A 14145-nucleotide genomic window follows, 5' to 3' on the forward strand; every position below is an offset into this window, starting at 1 on the left:
TTCTAGATATGGAGGGAGAATCATAAATTTTATCCCAGGAATAGAATTTAAGGAATAATCCCAATCTCTTGATAGTCCAATCTTCCTAAAAGGCTTGCATTAAAACAATCCTGATAAAGGTTGCTTCATCAATTTGGCTCCTAGAGTAAAGGCATGGAACTCAAGCCTTTGAGGCAGCATGGAACTCAAGCACAGTTGATCCAAAATGGATGTGACGCTTAAGTAAGAAATAAATCTTTGTGGTTGTAAACAAACAAACAATCCTGGAAAGAGAATTATCCAACCTTTCATTAAAAACTTGTACAAAGTAATTCTTTGTAGCCTAAAGATTTGCAGAATTCTACCAGGCATTAACATTTGTCACCATGAATAGCTCTTTAAAACAATACAATGTAATATTTCTAGACACATCTGAGCTAATCAAAAATAACTTATGAATCTATGAAGTCACCAGATAATCAGCTTGTGTGAAGCAAACAAATGGTTTCTACCTTTCACTCTCATTTAGGCAAATTAGAGCTGCTTCATATTTGGGAAGACAAAGCAATTGAACACGTCTTTGAGGTTTTCCATTTATTTTCAAGTAGACTTTGAAAGAATTTAAAATCATATTGGTAATAACTCTCAATGGCAACTGTCAAAGCACTGTGATTGATTGATTCAGTCATTCACTAAATCTTTACTGAATGCCTTCTACAGGCCAGGTTAAATATCATGGTTCTGGAAATATCAAGATGAGCAAAATGTAGTATCTGTCCTCAAGGAGATTACTGTCTGGTGGGAAAGAGAGCTGTCTAAACAGTGATAGACCACAGAGCCATAGGTGCTACAATAGAGGTTCAACGGGAGGATGAAAGATGGTGACATAATCCCACAGGGTTTGGTGAGACCTAGGAGAATGGGGAAGAACTGGAGGAAGTTGTGTCTGAGGTAAGCCAGACAGAGGGAACCACCTTGCAAATACACAGAGGTGAGAAGCAGCAACAGTACAAGGCAAATAGACAAGCAGTCTGATTTGGCTGGAGCATAAGACACAAGGAAGGAAGGGATGAAAATACAACAGGAGAAGTAGAAAGAGGACAGATCATGGAGGCTCTTTATTCCAGGTTGAGCAACTTACGCGTTTTCCTGGAGGCAGTAGGGAGAAACAAAATATTTTGAATAGGGGAATGATGTTATCTAATTTGTTTTTTAGATGGTTCATTTTAACAACTTTTTATTTAGTACCTTCTGGGCATTGCGCTAGGTTCTAAAAGTACAAAAATGAAGAAGAGATAGCATTTTACCCGGAGAGAGCTAAAAGTCTAGTGGAAAAGATAACAAGGAAAGAGTTAACTTCAAAACGTTTACTCAGTACTATGATAGTAACTCGGATATTTGAGAAAAGAACACCCAGATATAGTTGGCAAACGCGAAACAGCTCCAAAAATAGATGGGAAAGTGCTTCTCTTTCCTAAGTTGTGTGTATACAAAGTTTGAGTCTTTGTAACACAAATCCATTGTCATTCGCCATTCCTTCCAACAAAATGCCTTTGCACAGGCATCAGGGCCCAGACTTGGTGGAGGCCTTAGAGGTCATCTAGCTCCACATCTTTTTAATAACAGCCTTCCTCGATTGAGGGACTGCCTCACTCCAAGGCAGCTTCTCCCACTGCTGGAACTAGGTACCTTAGAAAGATGATTCCTCCATAGTACTTCAGAATGTTCTCTTCTGGTGGTGTCTTTCCAGTTTCTTTAAGTCTCGTCTTGAGGCAGTGTGTATAATGCGAAAGACCATGGAATCACAGTGGCTCTGCCATTTACTAGCTGTGTGGTCCTCAATAAGCTACTTCAACTTTCTGATTCAAGTCACACGTCTCTAAAATGGTTTAATATGGGACTTAAATGACAAGAGAAATATTACAGGTAAAGCAATAAGCAAGTGCCTTGCATAATAATGTTCAATAAATTATAGCTGTTACTATTAAAGCGTAATTTCTGGATACACCTCTGCCTTTACTTCTTTAAAAAAAAAAAAGCAAAACTTTCCTCCCTAGCTCTCTCCAAATGTTGATTCCAATATTGAACTCATTACTTGGGTTCATCACAGGTAACACTATCACAGAATAAGATCTCTCTTGAGCAGATAAAATATTTAGGCAATTTCTGACATCTATTCCTATCTATTCTTTTCTTGTGATAGCTAAGTTGAGTGACTTAGTAGCCACAAGAGTATCCATTTTTCCAGGTTGGCCTGATAGCCCTGTGCCTCTTTTTAAAGGGCAATGCATTTAAAACTCCAAATGAGACCAGTTTCTTTATCCCTAATAATCATATTAGGTGATCTCGCTCATCTAGCATTTGCACTTGCTTATTGTGTTGGTCAAAAGCTCAAGATGAATAAACAGGTTCTGGGTCAAGATGGTAATATACAAGGATCCTGGACTCACTTCCCACAGACACACCAAATCTATAGCTACAGAAGGAACAATTTCCTCTGAAAAAACCCCCAAAACTAACTGAGTGACTTCTACATATCAGGTGAACGAGAGAAAAGCCACATCGAAGCAGGTAGTTGAGGCTAAGACACAATCTTACCATAAACCCCACCCCCACCACAGTGACTCACAATCAGGAGGGAACACAAAACCCAGGGCTTCTCCCTGAGGAGTGAAGGGTTTGAACCCCACATCTGGCACCCCAACTTTTAAGACCTGCACCTGAGAGTTGAGACCCTAAAACATCTATATTGAAAGCCAGTGGGGCTTGCATCCATGAGACCCACGAAGCTATAGCTATAGCAAAGTTAGGAAACAGTTATTAAATTTCACATGCAGACTCACCCACCCCAAGGCTCAGAGCAGAGGCAGCCAACTGAAAAGTGCCCAGAATTTCTGTGAAAGAGGCTTATTTGCTTATCTTAAAGCATCTGCCTGAGGGGCGGTCATCCAATTTAACACACAGCTACAGGACTACCAAAATACTCTTCAAAGACAGAGGCTGGTGGGCGCCATCTTTGTGCTCTCCCTCTGCCTCTCTCCAGTTTAGCAGTGTCTCCTGGAAAGGCGCTTCTACACTCATCTGGTGCCCTGATTTCTGTGGCTGATGCCCAGGAGACACCTCTAGATTGCTTGGCTCTGGTGGCCAGTGGGGCTGTAACAAACAGAGAAAGAGTTCTTAACCAGCTCCAGCCCCCGGGGCACAGCAGAGAGGCAACAGACTGAAGCCACCAGTCTCTCTGTGAAAGAGGCCTATTAGCTTATCTTCAGAGCTGCAGCCTGAGGGGTGGGCTTCTGATTAAACACTCATATAAGGGCCAACAGTAATCCTCTCCAGAGACCGCAGAGGATGGGTACTACTCTCACGCTCTTCCTTTGCTATGCTCCAAGGCGCCAGTATCTCCCAGACTGGAGCTTGTGCATGCATCTGGTGCCCCAATTGTTAGGTCTGGCACCCCGACTTTTGTGGCTGCTGTCCAGGGAATGTCCCTTGATTGCCTGGCTCTGGTGGCCAGTGGCACTTGTGTGTGTGTGTCGGGGGCGGGGGGGGAGTCCCACGGGACTGTAACAAATGGAGAGACGGTTCTTGGCTGGCTACCACCCCCAGGGCACAGTGCAGAGCCAGCAGACTGAAACACATGCCCAGTCTTTCTGTGGAAGAGGCCTATTTGCTTGTCTTGGAGCTTTGCCCTGAGGGCCAGCCCTCTGGTTTGGCACAAAACTAGGGGCCTGCTGAGGTATTCTCTGGGGATGGAGGCCAGTGGATGCCATCTTTGCACTGTTCCTCTGCCTTGCTTCAGGTCATTGGTATCTGTGAAAGAGGCCGATTAGCTTATCTTCATAGCTGTGGCCTGAGGGGCAGGCATCTCATAAAACACACATCTAGAGGCTGACTACAATCTTTACCAGAGACCAGGGAGGCTAGCAGGCACCATCTTTGCAGTCTCCCTCAGCCTCACCCCAGGTGGTTGGTGTCTCTGAAAAAGAAGTTGTCTACATGCCTGGTGCTCCAGCTTTTGTGTCTGCTGTCTGGAGGACTTATCCCTTGACAGCCTGGCTCTGGTGGCCAAGGGGTTTGTGTTCACAGGTTCAACAGGATGGTATCAAAGAAAGAAACAGCTCTTAGCTGGGTATCACACCAGGGCTATATTTGTATACTTTAAAAGCTGCTGCCTGGGGGTCTGGCTTCCAATCAGCCTGAATCTAGGTGCTGACTGAGATCTTCCCCTTTGAGACACTGAAGGTCTTGGCACACCCTCAACTACTGGGAGCCACTAAAAGTAAAGTACTCTGCTTGGACAATCAGAAAAATTAGAGAGACAATCAAGAGCTAGCGTAGAGTTGAATGATAAGATTCATCTCCTACACAGGCCACACCTTCAAGACTGAGAGAAGTGGCTGTTTTATCTAATGCATAGAAACCAACACAGAGGGTCAAGGAAAATGAAGAAATAGAGGAATATGTTCCAAATGAAAAAACAAGCTAAAACGTCAGAAAAAGACTTTAAAGAAATGGAGATAGAGGCTAGCCTGGTGGTGTAGCAGTTAAGTTCACATGCTCCGCTTTGGCAGCTCGGGGTTCGCTGGTTCAGATCCTGGGTGCAGGCCTATGCACTCACTGCTCATCAAGCCATGCTGAGGCAGCATCCCACATAGAGCAACTAGAAGGATGTACAATTATGACATACACCTATCTACTGGGGCTTTGGGGAGAAAAAAGGAAAAAAGGAAGAAGATTGGCAACAGATGTTAGCTAAGGGCCAATCTTCCTCAAAAAATAAAAAAAGAAAGAAATGGAGATAAGTGATTTATCTTATAAACAGTTCAAAAAATTGTCATAAAGATGCTCACTGAATTTGGGAGATGAATGGATGAACAAAGTGAGAATTTCAACAAAGAGATAAAAAATATAAGAGAGTACCAAATAGAAGTTGCAGAGCCAAAGAACATAGGAACTGAACTGAAAAATACACTAGAAGGGTTCAACAACAGCCTAGATGAAACAGAAGAAAGGATCAGTGAACTTGAAGACAGTGCAGTGAAACTTACCAAATTAGAGTATCAAATAGAAAAATAAAATAAAAAAGAGTGAAGATAGCATAAGGGACATATGGGTTAACATCAAGCATACTAACATTCACATTACAGGAGTCACAGAAGAAGAGAGAGAAAGGGACACAATATATATTTGAAGAAATAATGGCTGAAAACTTCCCTAACCTGGGGAAAGAAAGAGACATCCAAATCCAGAATGTCCAGAGAGTTTCAAATAAAATGAACCCAAAGAGACCTACAGGAAGACACATTATAATTAAAGTGTCAAAAGTTAAAGACAAGGAGAGAATCTTAAAAGTAGCAAGAGAAAAATCACCTTGTTATGTAAAAGGGATCCCCCATAAGGCTACCAGCAGATTTTTCAGCAGAAACTCTACAGGCCAGAAGAGAGTGATACGATATATTCAAAGTGCTAAAAGAGAAAAACTTCCAGCCAAGAATATGCTACATGGCAAAGTTTTCCTTCAGAATTGAAGGAGAGAGAAAGTTTTCCAGACAAGCAAAAGCTAAAGGAATTCATTATCACTAGACTGGCCTTACAAGAAATGTTAAATGGACGTCTTTAAGCTGAAATGAAAAGACACTAATGAGTTACAGGAAAACATATGAAAGTATAAATTTCACTGGTAAAGATAAATATATAATACAATTCAGAATATTGTAATGTTATAAAAGTGGTGGGTTTAATTACTTTTAAAGCTATATGAAGGTTAGAAGACCAAAGTAGTAAAATAAATATAATAACTTGTTAATGGGTACACAAAATAATAAGATGTAAATTATGACATCAAAAACATAAAATGGGGGGGTAAAAACATAGAACTTTAGAATGCATTCAAACTTAAGTTGATATCAACATAAAATAGATTGTTATAAATATAAGTTGTTTTATGTAAGCCTTATGGTAACCACAAAGCAAAAACTTATAGTAGATATACAAAAGAGAAAGAGAAAGGAATCTAAGCATACCATTAAAGAAAATCATCAAATCACAAAGGAAGAGAGCAAGAGAAGAAGAAAGAAAAAGAAATTACAAAACAGTGAGAAAACAATTAAGAAAATGGAAATAAGTACAATATTCAATAATTCTTATGAATAATTACTTTAAAAGCAAATGGACTACATTCTCCAATCAAAAGATATAGAGTAGCTGAATGGATAAGAAAACAAGACCCATCTATATGTTGGGTACAAGATACTCGCTTCAGGTATAAGGACACACAGAGACTGAAAGTGAAGGGATGGAAAAAGATATTCCATGAGTGTGGAAACCAAAATAAAGCTAGGGTAGCTACACTTGTATCAGATAAAATAGACTTTAAGACAAAGACTGTAATAAGAGACAATGAAGATCATTATATAATGATAACAGGCTCAATCCAATAAGAGGATATAACATCTGTAAACATTTATGCACCCAACATAGGAGCACCTAAATATATAAGTCCAATATTAACAGACCTAAAGGGAAAAATAGACAGCAATACAGTAATAGTAGGGGACTTTAATACCCCACTTTCATCAACAAATAGCTCATCCAGACCCAAAATCAATAAGGAACCATTGACCATAACCAATACATTAGACTAGATGGACAGACATATACAGTATGCAAATGGAACATTCTCCAGAATAGATTATATGTTAGACCACAAAATAAGTCTTAATAAATTTTAAAAGATTGAAATCATAGCAAGCATCTTTTCCCACCACAAAGGTATGAAACTAGAAATCAATTATAAGAAGAAACCTAGAAAATTTATAAATATGTGACGATTAAACAAGATGCTACTGAACAACCAATGGGTCAAAAAAGAAATCAAAAGAGAAATCCAAAAATATCTTGAGACAAATGAAAATGGAAATACAATAAACTAAAATTTATGGGATGCAGCAAAAGCAATTCTAAGAGGTAGGTTCATACAATAAATGCCTACATCAACAAACAAAAAAGATCTCAAATAAACAATCTAGCTTTACATCTCAAGGAACTAGAAAAAGAAGAACAAACAAAGCCCAAAGTTAGTAGAAGGAAGGAAATAACAAAGAACAGAGAGGAAATAAATAAAATAGGAACTAAAAAGACAATGGAAAAGATCAATGAAACTAAGAGCTCGTTCTTTGAAAACAAACAAAACGGACAAACCTTTAACTAGATTCGCTAAGAGAAAAAGAGAGAGGACTCAAAATCAGAAATGAAGGAGGAGATGCTACAACTGATACTTCAGAAAAGCAAAGGATCATAAGAGACTACTGTGGACAATTATATGCCAACAAATTGGACAACCTAGAAGAAATGGATAAATTCCTAGAAACATACAATCTATCAAGATTGAATCGTGATGAACTAGAAAATCTGAACAGATCAATTACTAGTAAGGAGATTGAATCAATAATCTAAAACTTCCCAAGAAACAAAAGTCCAGGACTAGACAACTTCACTGGTGAATTCTATCTAATATCCAAAAAAGAATTAATACCAGTCCTTCTCAAACTCTTCCAAAAAACAGAAGAGAAGGAAACAATTCCAAACTCATTTTATAAGGCCAGTATTACCCTGATACCAAAACCAGACAAGAATGCCACAAAAAAAAGAAAATTATAGGCCAATATCCCTGATGAACATAGATGCAAAAATCCTCAAAAAATATTCGCAAACCAAATTCAGCAACACATTAAAAGGATCATATACCATGATCAAGTGGGATTTATTTCACAGATGCAAAGATGGTTCAACATCCATAAATCAATCAATGTGATAAACCACTTTAACAAAATGAAGGATAAAAATCATATGATCATCTCAATCGTACCAGAAAAATCATTTAACAAAATTCAACATCCATTAATGTCAAAAACTCTCAACAAACTAGATATTGAAGAATTGTATACCAACATAATAAAGGCCTTAGATGACGGGCCCACAGCTAACATCATACTCAATAGTGAAAAGTTGAAAGTTTTTCCTCTGAGACCGGGAACAAGACAAGGATGTTGACTCGCACTATTTTTATTCAACATAGTATTGGAAGTCCTAGCCAGAACCATTAGGTAAGAAAAAGAAGTAAAAGGCATCCAAATCAGAAAGGAAGAAGTAAAACTGTCACTATTTGCACATGACATGATAGTACATATAGAAAACCCTAAAGATTCCACCAAAAAAACTTAGAACTAAGTGAAGTAAGTAAAGTTGTAGGATACAAAATCAATATACAAAAATTTGTTGCATTTCTATACACCAATAATGAACTATCAGAAATAAAACTTAAGAAATAATTCCATTTACAATTGCATCAAAAAAAATAAAATACCTAGGAATAAATTTCAGCTAAGAGGTGAAAGACCTGTACATTGAAAACTATAAGACATTGATGAAACAAATTGAAGAAAACACAAACAAATGGAAAGACATTCTGTGCTCATGTATTGGAAAAATTAATATTGTTAAAATGTAATATAGATCTACAGATTCAAAGTGATCTACAGATTCAAAGCAATCTCTATCAAAACTCCAATGGTATTTTTCACAGAAATCGAAAAAACAATCTTAAAATTTGTATGGAACCACGAAAGATTCCAAATAGCCAAAGCAATCTTGAGAAAGAAGAACAAAGCTAAAGACATCATGTTTCCTGATTTCAAACTATATTACAAAGTGATAGTAATCAAAACAGTTTAGTAATGGCATAAAAACAGACACACAGATCAATGGAATAGAATAGAGAGCCCAGAAATAGCGATGTTGAGCACCTTTTCATGTATTTGTTGGCCATCAGTATGTCTTCTTTGGAAAAATGTCTATTCAGAACCTCTGCCCATTTTTTAATCAGTTTGTTTGGTCTTTTGCTATTGAGTCCAGAATATAGAAAGAACTCATAAAAACTCAATAGCAAAAGAAGACATACCAATGGCCAACGGGTACATGGAAAAGTGCTCTACATCACTTATCATCAGGGAGATGCAAATCAAAACCACGGTGAGACATCCCTTCACACCCTGTTAAAATGGCTATTATCAAAAAGATGACAAATAACAAGTATTGGTGAGGATAGGGAGCAAAGGGAAGCTTTGTACATTTTTGGCGGCAATGTAAATTGGTGCGCCCACTATGGGAAACAGTATGGAGATTCCTCAAAAAATTAAACATAGAACTATCATAGGATCCAGCAATTCAACTTCTGGGTATGTAACCAAAGAAAATGAAAACAGTAACTCGAAAAGAAAACTCTGCACCCCCATGTTCATTGCAGCATTATTTACAATAATCAAGACATGGAAGCAATCTGTGTCCATCAACAGAAGAAAGGATAACAAAAGTGTGATGTGTGTGTATATATATAATGGAATATTATTCAGTCATAAAAAAGAATGAAATCTTGCCATCTGCAGCAACGTGGATGGACCTTGAGGGCATTATGTGAAATGAAATAGACAGAGAAAGACAAATACCTTATGATTTCACTTACATGTGGAATCTGAAAAAAAAAAAAAAAAAGACCAAACTCAAAGATACAGAGAACAGATTGGTTGTTGCCAGAGGTGAGGGATTGTGAGTGGGCAAAATAGATGAAGGGAATCAAAATGCACAAACTTCTAGTTAGAAATAAATAAGTCCTAGGGATGTAATGTAATAGTATGGTGACTATAATTAATAATTCTCTATTGTGTATTTGAAAGTTGCTGAGAGTAGATCTTAAAAGTTCTTATCACAAGAAAAAAATTTGGAACTGTATGTAGTGATGGATGTTAACTAGACTTATTGTGGTGACCATTTCACAATATATACATATATCAAATCATGTTGTACACCTGAAACTAAGATAATATTATATGTCAATTATATCTCAATAACAAAATAACATTGCATAAACTGTAGATCCTCATGGGGAGAAATCACCTTGCACAAGAATAGTAAAAGAAACTTCAAATGACTGAGACCTTATAGATGAAAAGATTTGATTGGGCAGGACCAGGGAGGATTGTTAAGATTGCCGGACTAGAATTCAGACACCTGGAGTTAAGTCGTAGGTCAACTCCTTTACAGAGATAAGACCTTGGGCAATCATTTAGACTCTCCAAACCTCAATTTCCTCTCTACAGAGGCCAAGTGATGTAGGGATTAAGATCACAGATTCTGGAGCCAGCCTGCTTTAGCTCTGCAACCTTGGACAATTAACTGACCTCTCTGGGCCTCAGTTTCTTCATCTGTAAAAGGGGGATGAAAACAGTATTCAGCCTACACTCTCAGGATTCTCAAATGACTCTCAGAAAGCACTTTTAACTGTGCACGTAGTAAGTGCTATAAAAGCGTTTGTTATTCCATCACAATTATAAAATCAAAGTGTTGAATTAAATCTCTGAAGTTGGTTCCAGCACCAATATTATGTGATGCTGTGTGCTGAGTCTATGGGCACCCTGCATAGCTTGCTATTTAAGGGAAATCCTGAGATCATGAGATACACCTAAACTATAAACCAGAAATCCCTGATACTTCCCAAAATTTTGAGTGAAGCCAAGGGTAGAGATGGGAATCGATGGGAGCCCAGGTGGGTCACAACTGGACAAAAGCACCCCTCTCTGTGGGCAGGGGAAGAGGAAGATCTTTTTGATATTGTTCAGTATGATTAGGGAGGTGGAGGGATTTATTATACAATGAAAGAAAGCTTCCAAGAAACAAGAGGCTCTGCAAAGCGGGTTTAGGAGTGCATGGTGGGAGGTCCGTATGACAGAGAATCTATCTCTGAGACATGAACCTTGTGGCAGGGGGAGGGTGGCGGATAGCTGGGACAGGTACACGGGGAGGACGTGCAAATACATTTCATAGCCCTTCAAAGAAGCAATGGCGTGTGGAGGAAGATCACTTTGGATCTGGGAAAGCCTCTTTGGCTTCTCAAACTTCCTACAATTTCCATCGGATTTTGAGAGGTGTCTTTGAAAGTAAAAGCATGACAAGGTGGGGCTCATCCCCTCTCACTGAGGGGCGCTAGTGTGGGTACGTGCAGCCGCTGGGTGAGAGGGAGCACCACTGTCCATGGTGCCCTCGCTGTGCAGGGCAGGCTGTGTGTGCTCCCAGCTGGAGGACGTCTACCCTGTTTAAACACTCCAGGTCTCCAGCGGGCAGACACCCTTTTTAACCTGATGAGGCTGGACTCTGCAGAGCTGGTCTCATTCGCTCAGCAGGTGCATAGGCAACAGGGGCAATCAGTCGAAATACTTTTTGCTCTCCCTGAGTTGAAATCAAGTTATGGCAATAACCATGAGCTCAGAAAGGTTTCTCTCCATCAGTGTCCATTGTTCAACCTCCACATTCTCAGAAGTGTGATTGGAATGGAATATAATTGGTTTTTGCTTGTTATGAGGGAGAAAGAATACGAGAGAGGGGCTTACACTGAGTGTGAGCATATGACACATGAACAAAGCCTTCCAGAGTAGGGTCAACCAGAGGGGCCCCCATCTCTCCAGCTCTGGATGTGAGTCAAGGTGAAACAAACAAACAGCTTTGAAGGACTGGTGGGGGCTGGTTTGGAGGCTTTAGTAAAAAATCATAGAGACATAAAAAGGCTTGATCTCCATTCTCCACCAAGAGAAGACATTTTTGTGACTCAAGGTACAGCCCTGAGAGGTAAACTGTGAAAATGTGATGAAAGAAGGGGATACCGATGACGATGATGATGATGGTTTAATACTTGTTGAGCCGTTAGTATTCTCCAGGCACTGTGCTAAGTGTATCATGAGCAGTAAGTATCCCCTATTGGCCTCACCACAACCCTATGATGTAAGGTCTATTTTTAGCCCTATTTTACATAAATAAAAATTCTTCAAAGAAGTTATAAGGTTATTAAATGGCATTGCTGGGATTTGAACCAAGATTCCAGTTAGAGCCTGAATGCTTAGTGATCACACAAGAGCCTCAACCTGATTAGTTCAGTCTACTCTAGTGCTTAGCAGCCTCATGATCCAATCCTTCCCCTCCAGCTTTGAATAGGAAAGGAAAAGGTTAATGTGCAGTGTCCTGAGAGATGTGTCTTAGAGAGAGGCACAGTCCCACCTCCAATGTCCGGGTTCTGGGAGGGGTGGCAGAGGGGTGGTACTGGCTATAATTTATGGGCACATTTATATAGCCCTCTGGTCCTGGTCAGCACACAGCAGTGGAACCATCTTCCCAGGCTCTACACTCAGCCTCATGGTGACACGCTGCCAATTCCTCTTTCCCTAAAGACGTCCCTGTCAGTGGGTGATGGATGTTCAAATACAAATTCTGTACGATTTGCTCTTTGATTTTTTTCCCCGGGAGCATTTCTAGTTCAGTGACTAAAAAACAAATCAGTCACCTAGGAGAAATATAGTGGAATCCTAAATATAGGGCTAGTAAATAGAAAAAGTCCAACATTATTGAGAAATCTGGTTTCAGGGAAAACACCATCTACCATTTACCAAGGCTCAGTGAGTAACACATAACTTAGATGACTTAAAGGGATGACGATGTTCAGCTATCCCAAATTTAGACTCTGTCCATATTTAGAAGGCTAATGGTTGTCATAATATTTTTATCATTAGCACTCAATTTTGAGGAAAATGGAATTTCTAGCAATTCTAAGATTGCTTGTGGCTGCAGGTCCATCTCAGGTTGTTGGGCTGCTGACATGGGTTAGCAAAGAGCCAGTTATAAGGTAGCATGGAGGAGGAATGGTGAGCCTAGAAAGGTGCCCTCGGGAGCCACTACATCGCACAATTCTTGGGATGACCCCTGTAGATGACGTCTGATGGCCAGGTCTCTGCTTACAACCACAGCACACTGGTGACAGGCTTGCAAAATACTCACTGAGGATGTCCCTCCAAATCCTTCCAAGAGCAGGCTCCCTTCAAGCCCCTCTGCACCCTACTCGCAACCTCACTCTAGGGTCAAATTAAACTCACTCCAACTTGAAGGTTATGGAATGAGTAGCTCACACCCAAATTTTTAATTTGGCCAGCCCCAAACTACTCTAAACTTGGACTTGGAACAAAGTCATCCATCAGATCTTTTCTAATTAAATTGGCTTAAATTAAGGCTTAATGTCAAAATCAGAACTTGGTCATAGAAACCCAAACACAGATGGTGCCAGGTGCTTCTTGTAGGCAACCTCCACACCATGTTGACCTGTACAAAGGGGTTTCTGTTCAGCTACGAATTATTCTCTAACAAAAGAAGGTCAAAGATCTACGTGTCAGGTCTGCTTCCTTTTCAAGGCAAATGTGAATAAAAGTGCTATCTGGGGACTCGTCACCAGTAATTTCTGAGACTGATCCAACGCTCAAAGGCAAGGGGCCAGGGAGAAGGGAGTTTCAACCTAGGAACTCAGGTTGAGGTTTGCAGAGTGTCAATCAATTTAATCAAAATCACACAACTCTTGGGCAACAGAGTTATGAGCCTGCTCGTTCTGGAGGCCAGGTGCACTTGATCTCTACCACATCTGGAGCTAGCTGAGAGGGGTGTCCCAACCAGCAGCATTAGCATCAGTATCACCTGAAAGTTGTTCAAAATTAAGGTGTCTGGCCCCACCACAGACTTACAGAATCAGAAATCTAGCTATGTAGCCCAGCAGTCTACATTTTAATAAACCCTCCAGTTGTTCCTAATGTATGCAAAGTTGGAGAACTATTGTGCTATATTATGAAGCCCCCTTAAACCAAGCTCTAAAGACAACTGAAGAAGAAAGCCACCTCATTTTGACATCAAAGAAAGGTGGTTGAAAAAGATTGTGTTTGGGTGGGACTTGGGAAAGAACATCTATCTACTGGTGAGTAAGAGGAAGGAGAGATGTATCTGATTGAGAGATATGAGTCATTTTGGCAGCAAAATGGGCTTTTTCCCTTGTCAAGATATATCATTAAAAAATAAGAAAAATATTAGGCATCTATTTTCCAAGAAAAATGACTAAAGCCAGAGTTATTTTCTATTTTAATAATTTTTCTAGGTTATCAGTAATGTTGCTTGTACATTTCATGAACTTATCTACTGAAATAATGTTTAGGGTTCTATGTTTCATCAGAAAGAATATAAAATATATTTCACTTGTCGGTAATATTATTCCCATAAACATACTCTGTTAGATCTGTGAGATTTCATGCA

The sequence above is a fragment of the Ceratotherium simum genome, chromosome 32 (genome assembly GCF_057802395.1).
Source record: "Ceratotherium simum simum isolate JZ-2026a chromosome 32, ASM5780239v1, whole genome shotgun sequence".
Taxonomy (NCBI): Eukaryota; Metazoa; Chordata; class Mammalia; order Perissodactyla; family Rhinocerotidae; genus Ceratotherium; species Ceratotherium simum.